This window comes from Capra hircus, chromosome 21 (genome assembly GCF_001704415.2).
Source record: "Capra hircus breed San Clemente chromosome 21, ASM170441v1, whole genome shotgun sequence".
Classification (NCBI taxonomy): domain Eukaryota; kingdom Metazoa; phylum Chordata; class Mammalia; order Artiodactyla; family Bovidae; genus Capra; species Capra hircus.
The window spans coordinates 42,580,702-42,593,788 of record NC_030828.1 but is presented as its reverse complement, the minus strand read 5'-3'; the positions used below and the strand labels follow the sequence as shown (position 1 = coordinate 42,593,788).

The following is a 13,087-nucleotide window of genomic DNA, read 5'->3' as shown; positions in this document are numbered from 1 at the left end:
TATAGTCCAAGAATAGGATATAATGAGGATTTTTTAAAATCGGAGACTTGTCCACAGCTCAGAAGAGAGTCAATTTTGGTAGATGTCCTATGTACACTTGAAAAGAGTGTATATTCTCCTATTATTGGATGGACTGTTTTAAATGTCAATTGGGTCAAATTGATTTATGGTATGATTCAAGTTTTTTATATTCTTACTGATTTTCCGTCTACTTGTGCTAACAATTATTGAGAAAAGTATTGGGCTCTCTGCCCCAAATTGTGTATTCTTATCTTCTTGTAACTGTGTCAGTTTGGATTTATGAATTTGTAAGTTTTGTTCCTAGAGCACAAACATTTAGTAATGAATGGCATGTTCTCTTGATTAATTAACATATTTATTAGAAATATCCTTCTTTATACCTTGTAATATTATTTGCTCCAAACTCTAGTTCTTTTAATATTAATGTAGACACTCCAACTCTCTTTTAATTGTATTAGTTTAATATATATTTTTCCATCATTTTACTTTTAACTTGATTTTTCTTTATACTTAAAATAGAATTATATAGTTCAGTCTTGATTTTTTATGCAAACTAGAAATTATTGCCTTTTAATTGAGGTCTTTAATTCTTTTATATTTAACAAAAATATTGATGCAGTTGGTTTAATTTTTCATCAATTATATCTATTCTTCACTCCCAGTTTTCCTCTTTCTCTGCATTGTATGAGATTTTTAAAAATGATTTCCTTTCCTTTGTTGACCTATTTCTTATAGCCCCTTCTGTTTTTAAAGAGTCAGAGTATATATTTTATCTATATTTAAGAGATTCTATACCACTACACTTGATATAAGAACCATACATACAAAAGTATAATTCCATTTCCTGGACTTTGTGATATTTTTGTTATATATTTTACTTCTACATGTCTTATATTAATAAATCCCTTCAGTTCAGTTCAGTTCAGTCTCTCAGTCATATCCGACTCTTTGCAACCCCATGAATTGCCGCAGGCCAGGCCTCCCCATCCTTCACCAACTCCCAGAGTTCACTTGCTTTCAACAACCTATTATCATTTAAAGAAATTTAAATAAGATGAAATAAATTCCATTTTTAACCCACACAGTAAATGTTTCCAGTGCTTTTTGTTCCTTTTTGTGACTCAAGTTTCTACTGATATCATTTTCTTTCTTCGTGAAGGATTTCCTTTAACATTCCCGGCAGTTCTGCTGACTGTTTTTTGATGATTTTTTTTTAAAGTTTTGATAGCTGAAAACTACTTTTGTCTTACTTTTAAAAGAGCATTTTCTATGTGAAATTCTGAGTTATTTTCTTCCAATACTTTAAAAATGTTGTTCCACTGTCTTCTGACTTTAATTATTTCTGAAAAATGTATGCAATAACTCTTTCTTCTTATGCTTCTGTATATAATGTATTCCCCACCCGCCATGCCAGATACTTTGAAGATATTTTTCTTATCACTGTTGTAGCCTTTTTCAAGTTTCCTGGGCTTAGAGTTTGTTGACATTCTGGATCTGTCAGTTTATAGTTTTCATCAAATCTAGAAAATTCTGGTCATTATTTCTTCAAAAATTGTTTGCCCCTCTTTCCTTTTTTAAAAAAATTTTATTTATTTTAATTGGAGGCTAATTACTATACAATATTGTGGTGGTTTTGCCATACATTGACATGAATCAGCCACGGGTGTACATGTGTCCCCCATCCAGAACCCCCTCCCACCTCCCTCCCTATCCCATCCCTCTGGGTTGTCCAAGTGCACCAGCTTTGAATGCCTTGTTTCATACATCGAACTTGGACTGATCATCTATTTCACATATGGTAATATACATATTTCAATGTTATTCTCTCAAATCATCCCACCCTTGCCTTCTCCCTCAGAGTCCAAAAGTCTGTTCTTTTTATCTGTGTCTCTTTTGCTGTCTCGCATATAAGGTCATTGCCACCGTCTTTCTAAATTCCATATATATGTGTTAATATACTATATTGGTGTCTTTCTTTCTGATTTACTTCACTCTGTATAATAGACTCCAGTTTCACCCACCTCATTAGAACTGATTCAAGTGGGTTCTTTTTAATAGCTGAGTAATATTCTATTGCGTATATGTACCATAACTGTCTTATCCATTCATTTGCCAATGGACATCTAGGTTACTTCCATGTCCTAGATATTGTAAACAGTGCTGTGAAGAACATTGGGGTACACATTTCTCTTTCAATTCTGCTTTCCTTGATGTGTATGCCCAGCAGTGGGATTGCTGTGTCGTATGGCAGTTCTATTTCCAGTTTTTTTCTCCACAATGCTCTCCATAGTGGCTGTGAAAGTGAAAGTGAAAGTGAAGTTGCTTAGTCGTGTCTGACTCTTTGTACCCCATGGACTGTAGCCCACCAGGCTCCTCCATCCATGAGATTCTCCAGGCAAGAATACTGGAGTGGGTTGCCATTTCCTTCTCCAGGGGATCTTCCTGACCAGAGATCGAACCCAGGTCTCCCAGATGGCAGGCAGATGCTTTAACCTCTGAGCCATCTGGGAAGCCCATACTAGTTTGCATTCCCACGAACAGTGTAAGTGGGTTCCCTTTTCTCCACACCTTCTCCAGCATTTATTGTTTGTAGACTTTTTGATAGCAGCCATTCTGACTGACATGAGATGGTACCTATTTGTGGTTTTGATTTGCATTTCTCTGATAATGAGTGATGTTGAGCATCTTTTCATGTGTTTGTTAGCCATCTGTATGTCTTCTTTGAGGAAATGTCTGTTTAGTTCTTTGGCCCATTTTTTGATTGGGTCGTTTATTTTTATGGTATTACGCTGCATGAGCTGCTTGTATATTATTGAGATTCTTTGTCAGTTACTTCATTTGCTATTATTTTCTCCCATTCTGAAGCCTCCTTTTCACCTTACTTATAGTTTCTTTCATTGTTCAAAAGCCTTTAAGTTTAATTAGGTCCCATTTGTTTATTTTTTCTTTTATTTCCATTACTCTGGGAGGTGGGTCATAGAGGATCCTGCTGTGATTTCTGTCAGAGAGTGTTTTGCCTATGTTCTCCACTAGGAGTTTTATAGCTTCTGGTCTTACATTTAGATCTTTAATCCAATTTGAGTTTATGTTTGTATATGGTGTTAGAAAGTGTTCTAGTTTCATTCTTCTACAGGTGGTTGACCAGTTTTCCCAGCACCACTTGTTAAAGAGATTGTCTTTTCTCCATTGTATATTCTTTCCCCCTCTGTCAAAGATAAGGTGTCCATAGGTATGTGGATTTATCTCTGAGCCTTCTATTTTGTTCCATTGATCTATATTTCTGTCTTTGTGCCAGTACCATATTGTCTTGATGACTGTAGCTTTGTAGTATAGTCTGAAGTCAGGCAGGTTGATTCCTCCAGTTCCGTTCTTCTTTCTCAAGACTGCTTTGGCTATTCGAGGTGTTTTTTTGTAATTCCATACAAATTGTGAAATTATTTGTTCTAGTTCTGTGAAAAATACCGTTGGTAGCCTGATAAGGATTTCACTGAATCTATAGATTGTTTCTGGTAGTATATTCATTTTTACTATATTGATTCTTCCAATCCATGAACATGGTATATTTCTCCATCTGTATATTAATTTTATATCCTGTAACTTTACTATATTCATTGATTAGCTCTAGTAATTTTCTGGTGGAGTCTTTAGGGTTTTCTATGTAGAGGATCATGTCATCTGCAAGCAGTGAGAGTTTTACTTCTTCTTTTCCAATCTGGATTCCTTTTATTTCTTTTTCTTCTCTGACTGCTGTGGCTAAAATTTCCAAAACTATGTTGAATAGTGGTGTTGAGAGTGGGCACCCTTGTCTTGTTCCTGACTTTAGGGGAAATGCTTTCAATTTTTCACCATTAAGGATAATGTTTGCTGTGAGTTTATCATATATGGCTTTTATTATGTTGAGGTATGTTTCTTCTATGCCTGCTTTCTGGAGAATTTTTATCATAAATGGGTGTTGAATTTTGTCAACGGCTTTCTCTGCATCTATTGAGATAATCATATGGTTTTTATCTCTCAATCTGTTACTGTGGTGTACCACATTGACTGATTTGTGAATATTGAAGAATCCTTGCATCCCTGGGATAACGCCCACTTGGTTATGATGCATGATCTTTTTAAAATGCTGTTGGATTCTGTTTGCTAGAATTTTGTTGAGGATTTTTGCATCTATGTTCATCAATGACATTGGTCTGTTTTCTCTTTTGGTGGCATCTTTTTCTGGTTTTGGTATTAGAGTGATGGTGGTCTCATAGAATGAGTTTGGGAGTTTACCTTCCTCTGCAATTTTCTGGAAGGGTTTGAGTAGGATAGGTGTTAGCGTGTCTCTAAATTTTTTGTAGAATTCGCCTGTGAAGCCATCTGGTCCTGGGATTTTGTTTGCTGGAAGATTTTTTTATTATAGTTTGGATTTCCGTGCTTGTGATGAAATCTGTTAAGATTTTCTATTTCATCCTGGTTCAGTTTTGGAAGGTTATACTTTTTTAAGAATCCATCCATTTTTTCCAAATTGTCCATTTCATTGGGATGTAGTTGCTGATAGTAGTCTCTTATGATCCTTTGTATTTCTGTGTTGTCTGTTGTGATTTCTTCATTTTTTATAATTTTGTTGATTTGATTCTCCCCTTTTTTCCTGATGAATCTGGCTAATGGTTTGTCTATTTTATTTATCTTCTCAAAGAACCAGCTTTTAGTTTTGTTGATTTTTGCTATAGTCTCCTTTGTTTCTTTTTCATTTATTTCTGCCCTAATTTTTATGATTTTTTTTTCCTTCTACTCACCCTGGGGTTCTTCATTTCTTCTTTTTCTAGTTGCTTTAGGTGCAAAGTTAGGTTATTTATTTGATTTTTCTCTTGTTTCTTGAGGTAAGCTTGTATGACTATGAACCTTTTGCTTAGCACTGCTTTTACTGAATCCCATAGGTTGTCATTTTTTCATTTTCATTTGTTTCTATGCACGTTTTGATTTTCTTTGATGTCTTCTGTGATTTGATGGTTATTCAGAAGAGTGTTGTTTAGCCTCCATATGTTTGTATTTTTAATATTTTTTTCCTATAGTTGACATCTAATAATACCACATTGTGATCAGAAAAGATGCTTGAAATGATTTCACTTTTTTTTAATTTAATGATTCCATTAGATATATACTAACCTGCCTGAAGTTATCTCACAGCTCAGTTACGCTATCTTTTTGGCTTTTTTCCTGTCTGTTTCATTTCTGACAGTTTCTATTGTTATGTTTTCAGATATATAAATTGCTGCTTGTGCAATGTCTAATTGGTTGCTAATACTATCCAGTGTATTTTTCATCTCAGTTATTATAGTTTTCATCTGTAGAAGTTTGATTTTAGACAGATATTTTCAATGTCTCTCCTTAATAAGCTCAATATATTTTCTAGTTCCTTGAACATATGGAATGCAAGTAAAATAACTTTTAATGTTCTTTATTAACTCTATAATTTGTCATTTCTATATCTGCTTCTATTGATTGAATTTTTCTCCTCATTATCAAATATATTTTACTTCTTATTTGCATGCTGGTAGCTTTTTAAAAAGAATTTATTTATTTTTAATTGAAGGATAATTGCTTTACAATATTGGTTTGATTTCTGCCATACATCAACATGAAATAGCCATAGGAATAAACATGTATGCTGGTAGTTTTTAACTGGATGGCAGATACTGCAAATTCTACCTTACTGGATGCTGGATACTCAGGTGCCAATAAGCATTCTTGAGTGTTGTACTGAGATATATTTAAATTACTTTTAAAGAGTTTGATCTTTTCAGGTTTTTTTCCCCCCGCTCTTTATTATTTATTTATTTATTTTTACTTTACAATACCGTATTGGTTTTGTTGGGCAAGACTTCCCAAGTGGCTCGGTGATTAAAAAAACCCACTTGCCAATGCAGAAGACGCAGGTTTGATCACTGGGTCAGGAAGATCCCCTGGAGGAGAAAATGGCATCCTATTCCAGTATTCTTACTGGGAAAGAAAAGCTTAGTAGGCTACATTCCATGGGGTCACAAAGAGTAGGAAGAAACTGAGCATGTGCGTGTGCATACACATACATACACACACACACACACACACACACACAGCATTTAGTCTAATTTGCATTACAAATGCAAAACTGTTCTTAGTACTCTGTCACAGGCCCTGTGATTGATAAGGGTTTCTACTGTGACTGATAGGAAAAGGAACTATTCCCAGCTGTGTGTGAGCTTCAGGGATTGTTCCTTCTAATTTTTTCAGGGGGTTCCATCTCTGAAGACTTAAAAGGATCACTCTGATAGCTCTAGAGCCATCTCTCTGTGCAGCTCTCTCCTCTCTGTTATATGCCTGTAGCAATTGTAGCTGCCCTATCCTCATCGGACTCCCAGACCTGTCTTCTCAATCCAGGGAGAATGCAGGCTACGCAAGGGTTTCTTCTATGTACACAGCGACCTGGAAATTCTCTCTAGGCAGAAATTTGAGTAACCATAGTATCACTTCAATCATTTCACATCTCCTCACTGCCTGGTATTCAAGGTCTTGAAATTCTGATTTCTGTCCAGTTTTTAAATTATTTCAGGTATAAGGGTACTGATCCTTTACCCTATCCTGGCTGGAAGTGGGAGACTGCCTATATCTTTTTAGAGGAAGAGGTTTATGGCTTCCATTAAGAAGTTATCAAGAATGAAGCACAAGCTGGAATCAAGATTGCCTGGAGAAATATCAATAACCTCAGATACACAGATGGCAGAATTAAAATTAAAAGACACTTTTAGAAGAACTAAAGTGCAAAGAAGAACTAAAGAGCCTCTTGATGAAAGTGAAAGAAGGGAGTGAAAAAGCTGGCCTAAAACTCAACATTCAGAAAACTAAGATCATGGCATCCGGTCTGATCAGTTCAGTTCAGTTGCTTAGTCATGTCTAACTCTTTGCAGCCCCATGAACTGCAGCATTCCAGGCCTCTCTGTCCATCACCTGAGTTTACTCAAACTCCTGTCCATTGAGTTGAAGCCATCCAACCATCTCATCCTCTGTCATCCCCTTCTCCTCTGCCTTCGATCTTTCCCAGCATCAAGGTCTTTTCCAATGAGTCAGTTCTTTGCATCAGGTAGACAAAGTATTGGAGTTTCAGCTTCAACATCAGTCCTTCCAATGAACACCCAGGACTGATCTCCTTTAGGATGGACTGGTTAGATCTCCTTGCAGTCCAAGGAACTCTCAAGAGTCTTCTCCTCCACCACCACAGTTCAAAAGCATCAGTTCTTCAGTGCTCAGCTTTCTTTATAGTCCAACTCTCACATCCATACATGACTACTGGAAAAACCGTACCTTTGACTAAAGGGACCTTTGTTGGCAAAGTAATGTCTCTGCTTTTTAGTATGCTGTCTAGGTTAGTCATAACTTTTCTTCCAAGGAGCAAGTGTCTTTTAATTTCATGGCTGCAGTCACTGTCTGCAGTGATTTTGGAGCCCCAAAAAATAAAGTCTGTCACTGTTTCCATTGTTTCCCCATCTATTTGCCATGAAGTGATGGGACCAGATGCCATGATCTTAGTTTTCTGAATGTTGACTTTTAAGCCAACATTTTTACTCTTCTCCTTTACTTTCATCAAAAGGTTCTTTAGTTCTTCTTCACTCTCTGCCATAAGGGTGGTGTCATCTGCATATCAAAGGTTATTGATATTTTTCCTGGCAATCTTGACTACAGCTTATGCTTCATACAGCCCAACATTTCTCATGATGTACTCTGCATATAAGTTAAACAAGCAGGGTGACAATATACTTGACATACTCCTTTCCTATTTGGAACCAGTCTGTTGTTCCATGTCCAGTTTTAACTGTTGCTTCCTAACCTGCATATCAATTTCTCAAGAGGTGAGGTCAGGTGGTGGTCAGGTGGTCTCTTTCAGAATGTTTCCCATCTCTTTCAGAATGTTCCACAGTTTACTGTGATTCACACAATCAAAGGCTTTGGCATAGTCAATGAAGCAGAAATAGATATTTTTCTGGAACACTCTTGCTTTTTAGATGATCCAACAAATGTTTTCAATTTGATCTCTGGTTTCTCTGCCTTTCATAAATCCAATTTGAACATCTGAAGTTCACGGTTCATGTATTGTTGAATCCTGGATTGGAGAATTTTGAGCATTACATTGCTAGTGTGTGAGCTGAGTGCAATTGTGTGGTAGTTTGAGCATTCTTTGGCATTGCCTTTCTTTGGGATTGGAATGAAAACTGACCTTTTCCAGTCCCGTGGCCACTGCTGAGTTTTCCAAATTTGCTGGCATATTGAGTGCAGCACTTTCACAGCATCATCTTTAAGGATTTGAAATAACTCACCTGGAATTCCATCACTTCCACTAGCTTTGCTCGTACTGATGCTTCCTAAGGCCCACTTGACTTCACATTCCAGAATGTCTGGCTCTAGGTTGGTGATCACACCATTGTGATTATCTGGGCCATGAAGATCTTTTTGTATAGTTCTTCTGTGTATTCTTGCCACCTCTTAATATCTTCTGCTTCTGTTAGGTCCATACAAATTTGGACCATTATTGTACCCATCTTTGCATGAAATGTTCCCTTGGTATCTCTAATTTTCTTGAAGCTATCTCCAGACTTTTCCATTCTATTGTTTTTCTCTATTTCTTTGCACTGATCACTGAAGAAGGCTTTCTTATCTCTCTCCTTGCTATTCTTTGGAACTCTCATTCAAATGGCTATATCTTTCCTTTTCTCCTTTGTCTTTCACTTCTCCTCTATTCACAGCTATTTGTAAGGCCTCCTCAGACAGCCATTTTGCCTTTTTGCATTTATTTTTCTTGGAGATGGTCTTGATCCCTGCCTCCTGTACAGTATCACAAACCTCCGTCCATAGTTCTTCAGGCATTCTATCAGATCTAATCACTTTAATCAATTTCCATATAATCATAAGGGATTACCATATAATCATAAGGGATTTGCCAGTCCAGGTTCGATGCATGAGACAGGGTGCTCAGAACTGGTGCGCTGGGATGACCCTGAGGGATGGGATGGGGAGGGAAGTGGGGGGGGGGGGTTCAAGATGCGGAACACATGTACACCCATGGCTGATTCATGTCAATGTATGGCAAAACCACTACAATATTCTAAAGTAATTAGCCTCCAATTAAAATAAATAAGTTTAAAAATATAAAAAATTTTAAAAAAAATTTAAAGGAAAAAAAATCATAAAAGATTTGATTCAGGTCATACCTGAATGGTCTAGTGGTTTTACCTACTTTCTTCAGTTTAAATCTGAATTTGGCAATAAGGTCATGATCTGAGCCACAGTCAGCTCCCAGACTTGTTTTTGCTTACTGTATAGAGCTTCTCCATCTTTGGCTGCAAAGAATATAATTAATCTGATTTCGGTGTTGACCATCTGGTGATGTCCATGTGTAGAGTCTTCTCTTGTGTTGTTGGAAGAGGGTGTTTGCTATGACCAGTGCGTCCTCTTGGCAAAACTCTATTAGCCTTTGCCTTGCTTCATTCTGTACTCCAAGGCCAAATTCGCCTATTATTCCTACTCCTCCTATGACTTCCTACTTTTGCATTCCAGTCCCCTATAATGAAAAGGACGTCTTTTTTGGGTGTTTGTTCTAGAAGGTCTTGTAGTCTTCATAGAACCATTCAACGTCAGCTTCTTCAGGATAACTGGTCAGGGCATAAACTTGGATTACTGTCATACTGAATGGTTTGCCTTGGAAATGAACAGAGATCATTCTGTCATTTTTGAGACTGCATCCAAGTACTGCATTCCGGACTTTTTTGTTGACTATGATGGCTACTCCATTTCTTCTAAGGGATTCTTGCCCACAGTAGTAGACATAATGGTCGTCTGAGTTAAATTCACCCATTCCAGTCTATTTTAGTTTGCTGATTCCTAAAATGTCAGTGTTCACTCTTGCCATCTCCTGTTTGACCACTTCCAATTTGCCTCAATTCATGGACCTAACATTCCAGGTTCCTGTGCAATATTGCTCTTACAGCATCACTTCATGCCAAATAGATAGGGAAACAATGGAAACAGTGACAGACTTTATTTTGGTGGGCTCCAAAATCACTGCAGACAGTGACTGCAGCCATGAAATTAAAAGACACTTGCTCCTTGGAAGAAAAGTTATAACTAACCTAGACAGCATACTAAAAAGCAGAGACATTACTTTGCCAACAAAGGTCCCTCTAGTCAAAGGTATGGTTTTTCCAGTAGTCATGTATGGATGTGAGAGTTGGACTATAAAAAAAGCTGAGCACTGAAGAACTGATGCTTTTGAACTGTGGTGGTGGAGAAGACTCTTGAGAGTTCCTTGGACTGCAAGGAGATCTAACCAGTCCATCCTAAAGGAGATCAGTCCTGGGTGTTCATTGGAAGGACTGATGTTAAAGCTGAAACTCCAATACTTTGTCCACCTGATGCAAAGAACTGACTCATTGGAAAAGATCCTGATGCTAGAAAAGATTGAAGGCAGAGGAGAAGGGGATGACAGAGGATGAGATGGTTGGATGGCATCACTGACTTGATGGACCTGTCTTGAGTAAGCTCTGGGAGTTGATGTTGTACAGGGAAACCTGGCATGCTGTAATCCATGGGGTTGCAAAGAGTCAAGCATGACTGAGTGACTGAACTGAAGGAGTTATCTTCCCCTTGCTAAAGATTATTCTGACTGGATTTGTAAATTATTATAGATTATTCTAAGTAGATTTATACTGATATGGATTTGTATTGTTTTCATGGATTGTTTCATATATTTTAATTTGTATCTGTTGTAGGAAGTGAAATTCAAACTGTTTCAATAATAAAAATCTTAGTCCTCTATAATAAATACATCACAAATTCAGAACAATCTTTTGGAAAATGGGATACTCTAAGGTAATACAGGCAGACGGTACTGTTGACCAAAATGTAAAGCCTTAATCATATAAAGAAGTCAAAGCAACAAAATTCAAGCTTCTTTAGTTCATAAAGAAGAAAAGGAGGAGATGATAAATAAAAACATATGATTTAAATGAAAATTAGTATTACAGTATAAAAAGTATACACAGAGATTATTTTTATAAGTAACACAAAATAATCCAAAGTAAGTCTGTGAAAAGAGCTTGAATGTAGAAAGAACAAAGTGGATTTGGTAAAATAATCATGTAATTTCACATCTCGATGATAAGTGAGAAAGATGCTTTTGAGTTTTGTCTGTTTTAACTCCCAGAATTAATAAAAGATCTCTTGCTTTCTTCCAGTTAAAAAGAGAGAGAGAACTGTTTACCTAGCTAGGAAAATTAGAGAAGCTTACTTAATTGACATTTTTACTTTTATCTGAATTTTTCTGAATATTAAGGAAAGATTTTCCATATTTTGCCAATATTAACTCTAAACTTGAAGCCAGTAATTCTCTCAAGAGACCTAACATTATTGTTCTTTGTATATTTGCACTAACTACATATTTTCTGGAAAAGGAAGAGGTCTTGCTTACCTATCAATCTCTAACACTGATTATTATTGAGTATCACTTAGAGAAAATTCATTTGTTTAACAAATTCTAGAGTACCTGTTAAGTCCTACACGCTATGTGGGGTTTTTAGGAATGTAAAGGTGAGGAGAAACTGAAATGTGGCTGTTTTCTTCAGACTAATGGAGAAGATCAACAGTAATTAAATTATCACACAAATAGAAGTGACATGAAAAATGAGGAGTACTGGACAGATGATTAGGTGACATCTCTTATACAAGCTATTTCCAAAGTGACTGATTAAGAAAATTCTACAATACAGAGACAGAGTTAGAGCCTCTAATTCTAAGTGCCAGAACCTAGCCTGCACTTTCAGAATGACTTCATTCAATACCTCACAGAGAATTTCCTTCAGAAATAACTTGAAAAGAGAACACCACAGGGGACTTCACATTATATCTTAGAACCTGGAAAAACTGACCCCACCTTCAAGAACAAAGGTTAAAAGTCATCTGCTTGGCGATCTCATGAAAGTGAAATACTCAAATAGCAACATCATACTCAAAGCCATTTTTTTGAGAATATGAACACTGAGACTTAATATAGTAACTCTAGACCAAATGCCAGAATGAAAGAAAATTATGAAATAGAAGAGTGTGTTCATTTATTTAGCAAATGTCTATTAAAATCTACTATATGCGGGTGTGTCCCAGACCCTGGAAATACAGCACTGAACGTTCCTGTGCACAGTAGAGGATGGCAGAGGTGCAGCGACACAGGATGGAAAAGAAACAGACCACTTAGAGGCTTCTGAGTCTCTTCAAAGGCAGCCTCCACATGGGTGAAATACTTGTTTGCTCAACAAAGCAACCTGGACTCTTTACCCAACCAACAGAGATCAGAAAGAAGTCAGAAATAGTTCCAACATTTTGAGGTACATGGTATTCACTGCCTTGTTGACATTAGTGCCGCTTGCTACTCTTCTCTCCCTTTCTCGAGGGACTGTCCACTTGTTTAGCACAGAGGACCTTATTTGCTACCTCAGGATTCCAGAAAACCTACACATCCAGCATTCAACCTACAGAAAAGGGGAGATTTGGTCCACCTGTAATGTTTATCTACCTCTCTGTAGTAGCTTGAGCCTCTAAAAAGCAGCCAATATTTCAAAGCTAAAGCTTACCTATACCACAGAAGTAGGATAAAAATGTCCACAGCTAGTTTGCAGAGGTCCACTCCTGCATCCCTGATCATATGATTTCAAGTAAATCTCCAAATAAACAGTTCTGTCTCCTCCAAAGCAGCCTGAATGCTTCTCCAGGGGCAATTGGTTTTTATGTAAACTTTATTATGGTCACTACTATGCTTAGATGTTTCAAACTATAGATAAAAAATAACCTCTTTTACAAAAAAAGGAAGAAAGAAAAGAAAGAACTCTAACTAAATAGCTTCACAACAGACAGGTCATTTTAAGAAAAGACATCCAATTATATAGAATCTGATTGCTGGTAATAATCTGGACGTCTTAAGAAATTTAGCAACTTCAGCACAAAACAACTGAAGTGAACTATTAATGATAAAATCATCCCCTAGATTCAACGTAACTACAGTTGCAAAAAG

General features: G+C 36.7%; 1 protein-coding gene across 1 annotated transcript in view; it reads right to left on the bottom strand.

The window, feature by feature from the left end:
- Positions 1-13,087, bottom strand: part of AKAP6 (A-kinase anchoring protein 6) — a 503,112-nt gene that overhangs the window by 41,737 nt on the left and 448,288 nt on the right. The gene's annotated exons all lie outside the window — the stretch shown is intronic.